The sequence below is a fragment of the Bos grunniens genome, chromosome 13 (genome assembly GCF_055505025.1).
Source record: "Bos grunniens cultivar Pamir isolate PY7600 chromosome 13, Bosgru_T2T1.0, whole genome shotgun sequence".
Taxonomy (NCBI): Eukaryota; Metazoa; Chordata; class Mammalia; order Artiodactyla; family Bovidae; genus Bos; species Bos grunniens.
This window is the reverse complement of record NC_141177.1, coordinates 6689233-6698911: the sequence shown is the minus strand read 5'-3', so window position 1 is coordinate 6698911 and position 9679 is coordinate 6689233. Positions and strand designations below refer to the sequence as shown.

Sequence of the window (9679 nt, the reverse complement as noted above, 5' to 3'; positions counted from 1 at the left end):
AGCAGCCTCAGTCATCACTGAGGGCACAGCCAGTGCTTGCCCATCATCCCACAGATGGCAGCACTCAACCATTTGCAGAGCACGTGACTTCTCATCCGCCTCCCAGCATCAGCTGACCCTCAATGCCCCTCCCTCAACCTAGCCTTCCTGCCTTCCCTTCCTGCTCAGGAGCCCCCCTCCTCCACGGGGGCACAGAGAGAAGAACCCTTTCAATGCCTGAATCAGATCATAGCACCTGTTTGCATAAAACCCTTTAGTGCCCCTCACACAGGGCATGGGGCTGACGGGCCAGGCCCTGCCTCCTCTCAGACCCTGTCTCTGCCCACACTCCCCGCAGGCCAGCTGCCCGGCCCATCACTGCTGCACCCCTACATCCCTCAGGCTTGTCCCAGGTCAGGTCCCAACTCCAGGAATGACCTTCCCTGAATGCCTGCTGTCAGCTGCCTCCTCCTCAAGACAAGGCAGTTCAAGTGGCCCCTCCTGAAAAGGCCTCCCATATCCTCAGTCCGAAGCCAGCCACCCCTCCCACGTGTCATGTCAGCTCTCCTTCCCTTCAGGAGACTCATCGCAGTCTGACCACCACACTTATTTCATGCACACATTCACTATCTCCCCCATTCGAATGCACGTTCCAGGAGGACAGAGACACTGGCCAGCACCGTGTCCCCGGCATCCAGTAGGTGCTCAGTAACATTTATGAACAAATGATGACTCACAGCGGCCCAAGTTGGCGGGAGGGGGCAGTGTGCCGTTATTATAATGGACGGTCGTAATAACAGCATCACCTCGTGTTTACAACCTGCCTTACAGCCTGCAGGTACTTAAGCATCTGCCAGCCCTGAAGGGGAAAGAGAACACAAATCTCGACATTTAGCCAGAATAGGGAGGAAGCGGAGATTTAAGAATGTGTGAGGGATGCATTTTCCAGCATGGAGAGGGAGCATATGTTTCTTCCTGGTCTCAACATAAAAAAGGGTGTTCAGACGAGGAAAAACCCTGAAAAGTCAACGCCTTTACCTGAAGATTAGCCCACAGCAGAGTCTCAGGGAATCCGCAGTAATGGAAGCTTTAGGATACTTATTTATTTTTTAGAAGCAGGATGAGAAAGAGCAGCGGGCCCTGAGCCCAGAGCTTAGGAAGGTCTGCCTGCATCTGGCCACCTGACAGCAGCTCGGGGTGGGGGCATCCCAAGGAGCCAGGCCCCACAACCCTTTCTGCTCTCAGCTTAAAGATAAGCAACCTTGTATGGCTTGTCTCTCGAGAGCTATTGGAAGCAAAGCTGCCTATTACAGGCTAAATCTCCAAGCGTCCCTACAGAAATCTCTCCTCCTAAACCCAAACACCTGTTTCTAGGGAGGCCTCTTGACCAGACTCACCTGTGACCCTGATTAGTGACCCGCTGACGACGATGGGCTGACCTCGCAGGGCACTTATCACCTGGCGCCTGGGGTCCCCAGTGCTCCGGTGCATTAGCTCGTTTAATCCTCACCTGGACGCAGTCACATGGCCCCTTCAGGAGCCCAGGGGCAGAGGGGGGCTGGGCAGGGACAACTCCCCTGGGGCCCCAGCGCTGACCCCTGACCAAGCCGAGCACTGGCTATGTAGGTGCTCCTGACTCCTCTTCCCGGGATCTCTCCTCAAGTGGACTGTGACTTCCCCGGAGGACTTGGAATTTTGGCTGAAGTCCCAAAGCTAGCAGTACTGGACCCCAATCATTCTAAAGAGAGTGCAGGAGACACCCATGGGAGCCAGTGATCACCACCCCCATGGGAGAGAAGAAGGACGTGTGGAAGGAGGCTCCCAGGAGGGGATTCGCAACAGGAGACACTCTTCAGCCCAGAGCAAGTGAGGGGGCTGTGAGAGACCAGGGAGGATTGTGAGAGACACCTGGGGGGCTGTGAGACACCTCGAGGGGCTGTGAAAGACCAGGGAGGACTGTGAGAGACTGGGGGGATTGTGAGACACCCGGGGGGGCTGTGACACACCCCAGGAGGCTATGAGAGACCCAGGGGACTGTCAGAGACCAGGGAGGACTGAGAGAGACCCAGGGGGCTGTGAGAGACTGTGGGCGGGGCGGGCTGTGAGAGACCAGGGAGGACTGTGAGAGACCAGGGTGGGGGGTGGTTGTGAGACACCCGAGGGGGCTGTGACAGACCTGAGGGGGCTGAGAGAAACTCAAGGACTAACCCCCTTTCCACCAGCAATGCCTCCCATCTATAAACCTCAGAACCTTGTCCCATGCCAACCCACTCACCCTGTGTGCTATTCACGTCCGTGTTCACCTCCTCCACCAGTCAGGGGTGTCCTGAGAACAAAATCTGATTCATTTCTCTCCTATTTAACCAAATAACTAAGGGCCCTGCACTTAGTAGGTGCTTTATAGATTTTATTGCACAAAGAAGTGAATAATTAGAAGACGGGTATTTCTGTTTTCATTTTAAAAGCTAGATAAATGTGTTTTCTTTTTAAAGAAGCACATCAGTGTCACATAAACTGCTCTTTCAGAATGTACTGCAGTATGTTGAAGCCAATAGTAATGGATATTTAGATGTGTTTATTGTGATAAACTGGGGCCTCCCCAGTGACTCAGTGGTAAAGAATCTGCCTACAATGCAGGAGATTCGGGTTCGATCCCTGGGTCAGGAAGAACCCCTGGAGAAGGAAATGACAACCCACTCCAGTACTCTTGCCTGGGAAATCCCATGAACAGAAGAGCCTGGTGGGCTACAGTCCATGAGTCAGCTTGCAACTCTTTATAGAGACTGACAACAATAACATTGTGATAAACTTCAGGTCCACAGAAGCTCCTCCCTCTTTTATGCCAGGTGACAGCATATGAAGATGCAGGAATTTCCCTCTAGCAAATGCCCCTCTGTAAAGTTCACACTCCCCTTCAGAGAGGTAGCACCTCTGACAAATGCATCTGGACAGCTGACTCCAGAGATAAAGCTCTGTAATGGGCCCAGAAGACTCGGGACCACTGATGGGAGTTTCAACAATCCATCCCCTCCTTAACTGTGAGGGCTGTCCATTATCAGGAATAAGCCTCAACATCCAGGATTCAGCGCAAGCTAGGCTCCCCAGGAAACCCTGGAGCTGGGAAATCAGGAAGGGCTGTGATGAGTGGGCTTTCTGGGACCCACCGTGCAGATGGAAAAAGGCCGTGGGAACCAAGAGTGGGGACGGCCCCCAGTCTCAGGACCTCGAAATGCAGTTGTCAGAAATCTCCATCTCCCCAGAGCCTGCCCCTCCCATGGTCTTCCTCAGCACAGTAAATGACAACTCTGTCCTTCCAGCAGTCCAGCCGCATCCACCCCAACACCAAACATCCTGCAGCTCTTCACTGAACTATTACAGGTGCCTCTTCACTGGCCCTGGTTTCCACTCCTGCTCTCCGTACAGTTAATCCCCCACCACAGCCAGAGGGAGCTGTCATCAAGTCCTCTATCCAAACCCCTTCTGTCCTGTTCTTCCTCATCAGAGTATAATCCAAATGTATGTATCATCTAGGTTTGCCCAGGGCTTTCCCAGAGATTTAAAAGTTCAGCTTCCTCCCAGGCCAAGGCGCCTTCCTAATGCAAGTTTCTCAGAGCCTTGGCCTTGATCCGTTCCCTCATCACTCCTGGTGAGTCAATGGGGCAGGGTTGTTAGAGTCCAACTTGGCAAGTGAGGAAAACTGAGGCACGGCCAAGGTAAGTGATTCACCTTTCTTCAAAGGGCTCATTACCGAGGGGGTGATTACAGGTGGTTACAGTGTGGGCCTGTGCCAGAAATCTAGGCTGGGTCCTGGCTTGGCCGCTTTCAAGGTGAGAAATCACTAACCTCTGTGTGCCTTGGTGTTTCCATCTGTAAAATGGGTAATGAGCATAATTGGCCCCTGACATTTTATGAGCATGAGGAAACCCAGGCATCACCCTGGGGAAGAGCCTGACTCTAGGACTGGGACTAGACAGCGGGTCAACCCACTAGACAACTGGTCAACCCACCAGCCCCTCTACTTGCTCCAAGACCTCGGACACATCACCAACTGCCATCTGCTGATGGAGATGATGGCATCACACACACAGTCTCTTTCTCTCCCCTCTCTCAGGGACTGAGCTCCTGACCCAGATGGTCTGTGCCAACTCTGGGTAGTTACTATCAGAGTTGAATTGTTGGCCACCCAGTTGGAGAATTGGTGACTTGTGTTTTCTAAACACATCACACATAGGAAGTGAAATCAACAGGCATTCGATTACATGATAGAAATGAGGAAGAGGATATTTCTGACTTAGACAAACAGATGGGTGAAGGTGCCATTCTCTGAGAAGACAGACATAAGAGGGAAGCATGAATGGGACAGGGGGCAGGAGATCATGGGTGGCATCTCATGCTGAGCCTCAGATACATTTGGAACATCCTGGTGGAAATGTCAGAAAGCCGAACAAACTGTACCTAACTAGGTCTGGAACCCAGAGAGGCATGAGCTATTGAGGCCACGTGCCTAGAGATGGTAAATGAAGTGAAAGGACCTTTAATTATGGATAGGGAAACTGAGGCCAGACCAGGAAAGAGGTCTGGCAAGGTTCACACTACGAGTAATAGGTTTGTTGTTATTTAGTCGCTCAGTCGGGTCCGACTCCTTTGAGACCCCATGCCCTCCAGCCTCCTCTACCCATGGGATTCTCCAGGCAAGAATACTGAAGTAAGTTGCCATTTCCTCCTCCAGGGAATCTCCCCAAATCAGGGATCAAACTTGAGTCTCCTATACTGGCAGGCAGATTCTTTACCACTAAACTGCCTGGGAAGCCCTAATGGGTAGGTTAGGGGCACAGTATCTTTGTATTGGTAGGCTGGATGAAGACCCTCCAAAGATGCTCACATCCTAATCCTTAGAATTTGTCCACATTTCCTTACAGGGTGAAAAAGGACTTTGCAGGTGTGATCAAGCTAAGGATCTTAGCTGGGGAGATGATCCTGGATTATCTGGGTGGGCCCAGTGTAATCCCTGGCTCCTTATAAAAGGGAGAAGGCCAAGTGAGAAGGGCTGCAGAGGTTAGACTGATGCCGCCAAGAGATGCAGACAGCCTCTAGAAGCTGCAAGAGGCAAGAAACAGATTCTCCATGGAGCCTTCCGGAGGAACCCGCCCGGAGACACCTGGATTTTAGCCCCAAGACTCATTTCCAGTTTCTGCCCTCCAGAACTATAGGAGAGTAAATGTGTGTTGCTTTAAGCCACTAAAGTTGTGGTAATTAACTACAGCTGCCTCGGAACACTAATACCATTGAACTTATCCCTTACCATTGAGAGCATGAACTTGGCTCTCCTGGGGATTCTTCTGGCCAGAAGTATTACTGCTCTGAGGACATTTACTGTTCCCTTAACAAGAGTTTCTGGGGCTGATTCAGCAGCTCAGGCTATTTCCCTCTTTCTCATTCTTCAGGATAGTAAAGTCTCTGCCCAGAATCAAAATAGGGCTGTCGTGGGACTGCCCCCATGGTCCAGTGGTAAAGAATCCACCTTCCAACGCAGGCGATGAGGTTCAATTCCTGGCTGGGGAGCTAATATCCCACCTGCAGCAGAGCAACTAAACCCAGACACCCCAACTAGAGAGCCTGCGCACCCCAGTGAGAAGCCCTGGCACTGCAACTTGAGAAAGTCCACGCACCAGGGCAAAGACCCAACACAGCCAAAAAAAAAATAATAATGAATGTAGTGGGCTTCCTCATGAGGGAAATGGAAATCAAAAACCACAATGAGATGTCACTTCAAACCCACTAGGGTGGCGACAATAATAATACTTTTTTAAAAACCCCAAAAAAAACGAAAAAAGGGACTTCTCTGGTAGTCCAGTGGCTAAGATTACAAACTCCCAGTGCAGGGGATCAGGTTCAATCTCTGGTCAGAGAACTAGATCCCACATGCCACAACTAAGACTTCGAACTCCACAACTAAAAAACCCATGTAGCCAAATAACTAAATATTAAAAATAATGATAAATGTTCTAAAAATAGGACCGTCATAACCCCAAGTATCATGACCTCAAATGACAGCCCCTAAAGCAAAGAAGGGGACAGGAGGCTGGGGTCTCCACATTTTGATGACCTCTTGATTTAATGGAAAGAAAAATATTTCTGCAAAGCCCCAGGAGACTTTCTTTTCCACCTCCTTGAGCAGAACCACTCACACGCTCCTCCTGGGATGACACTGATTGGCTTACAGCAGTGATGATCTGTTCCTTTAAACAGGAGCCACTGTCGTCCAGGGGAAGGAAATGATCCTCGGAGTAATGCTCTGAGCTTACTTCCAAGGTCCTGGGAGATTAACCTCCACCCTCTGGAATCCTGCTTTGAGTCCGTGGTTCTAAGAATAGGACATAGTGGATAGAGATTGGCCACCTCACAAGAAAGTTCCTTTCCACAGGGTTACAACACCTGTCTGGTCAGAGCCCACAAAGATGCAGCTGACACTCCCCAGATCCAGTTTCCTTCCCTTATGAGCCCAATCATCCCTGTGTTTAGAGAGGATCTCCCTTTGAGGAGCTGCAACATCTATTCCATTGAAGTTGGAGTCTCAAATAGTTTTTGAAAGTTCAACACGCACCCCCCAAAAAGCAGATTTCTATTAGAAGGAAGAGGGGGAACTGGATATTGGGAAAGTGACCAGTAGTTGCTGCCACAAACTCTTTGTACTGCTCACTTATTACATTCATTTTAGCACTGTGCGTGCTAAGTTGCTTCAGTTGTGTCCGACTCTTTGTGACCCTATGGACTGTAGCTCGGCAGGCTCCTCTGTCCATGGGAGTGTCCAAGCAAGAATACTGGAGTGGGTTGCCATGCCCTTCTCCAGGAAATCTTCCTGACCCAGGCATCGAACCCGAGTCTTTTACATCTCCTGCACTGGCAGGCGGGTTCTTTACCGCTAGTGCCCCTTGGGAAGCCTCCATTTTACCTACTAGACTTTAATCCAGTAGTGCTCAGCCAAGGACGACTCTATCCTCTAAAAGACATTGACAACCTCTGGGTCATATCTGGTTATCACAGCTAGAGAGATGTTGCTATCAAAGCATTTTCCTCAGCAGCTCCAAAGCACAGGGCCCAGCCCCTCCCCACCAGGCTCAGTGATGAGGCTCCCTGCAAAGCAGCTCACATGTCTTCCCTCTAAAAATCTCCTCCCAGGTAAGAAGGCCTGGCTTCCTGCTCTGAAATGCACTGTGTGATTAGGACTCCGCCAGTGGGTAACCCCAAGAGCAATGGCTGTTTGAGGGTTGCCTACATCCAGGCTGAGGCAGACAGCCTATGGCCTTTGGTTCAAGACAAAGTTTGTGGCCCCTGGGGGTGTGGTCCCTGTCCAGAGAAAACAAACGAGCCCTCAACCCACTTAGTGTCTAAACAGAGGATAGCCAGAGGCCCTATGGCCTGGCTTGTGATTCCTTAGGAGCCTGAGTGAATGCAGCTGTGCTCAGGCCATACCAATTCCTTATCTGCAGGGGAAACTTTTAAAAGGCTGATAGTGAGAAATGAGATTCACGTGGACCAACAGCCCTGGATTTTCAGTCCAGTTTTGCAGACTCTCGGGTAGTCTCTCAGGGCCTATAACAATCCATTTCCAATTCTGATTCAATGAACATTCGTGGTGCACCGTCCGTGACCCAGACATTGTGCGTGTTTTTATCCTTGTTAATCTCACCTAGTTCACAAGCCAACCTGCAGTGTCCTCAGTATCATCCCCATTTTCAAGATAAGGAAAGTGAGGCCCAGGGAGGTCAGCTAAGGCATTGCCAGCCAGTGGGATCCGGGTTCAGATGGGTTAGAACCTCAGTCCTGGGGCTGCTCTGCTTTTATTAAACACCACCAACATTAATCATCTCACAAGTGCATTTTCTTAAAGGTGATTGGAAAAAGAAGTGTACCATCAAGAGAGACTAAATTGAATTGCCCGTATGGTCAAATGGACCCTGCTTTTCCCCTTCAGAAAACTATCGACCCACAAGCTCTGCCTTATCCACAGAGACCTGCAGCTGTGCTCATGTTAATACTGCAGTACTTATGTTAACACTCAGCTAGGGCTTCCCTGGTGGTCAGGTGGTTAAGAATCCGCCAGCCAGGGCAGGAGACATAGGTTTGATCCCTGGTCTGAGAGGATCCCACATGCCCTGGAGTAACTAAGCCCATGCACCACAACGATTGAGCTCTAGAGCTCGGAAGCCATAATTACTGAAGTCTTCGTGACCTAGAGCCCGTGGCCCACGGCAAGAGAAGCCACCCCAGTGAGAAGCCACCCCAGTGAGAAGCCCATGCAGCACAACCAGGGAGCAGCCCCTACTCACCACAGCAACAGAAAAGCCCACACTGCAACAAAGACCCAGCACAGCCAAAGAGAAATAAATAAAATTATTTTAATAAATGCTATACAGGAACCAAAACTGTTTGGTGTCTATTTCATCACATAGGAAAATTCATGTGTTCTACCACTCACATCCACTTACAAAAGCGAACTCTTGGTGGACAGTTAAGCAGCTGGACAAATCGTCATGGGTATCTGTATTCTTAAACAGTGTCCTAACCAGAGGCTGCCCTTCTGTCTTTCACTGATAAGAAGTTTGATTAAATCTCATTGGCCTCCAGCCCTCAGGAGGCTGCAATTATTCCTGTTTATAATTTTCCACCTCCCAAACTAACCCTCTATTCCTGAACACGCATTTTTAGGCATCAGGCAGTAGTATAAATTACACTATACAATTATTTGTAATTAAGGGAGAAAATGTGTATCGTGCTGCAAAGATGAGCCCTGTTTGGCTGTAGTTAATCATGTCTGTGCCAGAGCACTGGCCCAGGGAGGCAGCATGAAACACGATTAACTTTCATCTGACTTAATGGAGGTTATGTTGCTGTTTTTCATAATCGTAATATCTCGAGACATATAAACAGTTTTTCTCCAATGTAATTGCATTTCTACCACAAAGACAGCTTGGGTTTAACTGAGAGTTTGGGCATATTCTATGGATGATACTAGAATTTTGTTATAAAACCCGAGCAGGACTGTCCCCATTCAGGAGCTGAAAAACTCATCACAACCCCCAGCGGGAGGAGACCCTGCAGCCTCTTCTGTTCTCCTGGAAACATGTTCAGGCCCAGTTCTGTGAACCATTAAAGCCCCGTGCTCGAGTTCTATGCCCTTGTGCTCTGGAGCCCCCAAATGCATCCCAGGCCATATTTTTCCTACTTTCAACATTTCTCCTTCATACATCGATTTGTTTGAGACACATTAAAAGCTCGACTTTTACAACCCTCATAAAATCCCATCTGATCCAAGCTCAGACCCACACTTAGCCAGAAAGTGCTCAGACAAAAATGGCTCAGATTGTATTTCAGCCTCTTGATGGAAAGATACACACGCAGCACGGGCTGTAAGTCAGGTTTTCTCCACAAAAATGCCTCCAAGAAGGACACAGAGGAAGAAATGAGGCTTATACACATTGAGGGAAAGGGCCCTCGAGGTTAAACCAACAAGGAGGTGGGGAGTGGTATGTGGAGCCTGAAGAGCCCAATTATCCAGCCAGGATCAGGACGATCACAGAAAGAAGCCATCAGGGTGAGCAGGAACACAGAGGAGAAAGGCCATCCTAGAGAACGGGGCTGAAGACAGCAGGGGCTATAGAATCAGGAGGCGGGAGGTTCTGAGAATTATCCTGAGCCC

At 49.7% G+C, this 9679-nt stretch overlaps 1 long non-coding RNA gene across 2 annotated transcripts; it reads left to right on the top strand.

Annotated features, from left to right (window-relative positions):
• Positions 1-825: 825 nt before the first annotated feature.
• Positions 826-9064, top strand: LOC147360051 (uncharacterized). Of its 2 annotated transcripts, XR_015138585.1 has the most exons (3): positions 906-1845; positions 4899-5199; positions 7871-9064. It is a non-coding gene; the product is annotated as an uncharacterized LOC147360051 (long non-coding RNA). The 2 variants fall into 2 exon arrangements; XR_015138584.1 differs by lacking the exon at positions 7871-9064 and having other exon boundaries at positions 826-1845; positions 4899-5233.
• The last annotated feature ends 615 nt before the right edge of the window (positions 9065-9679 follow it).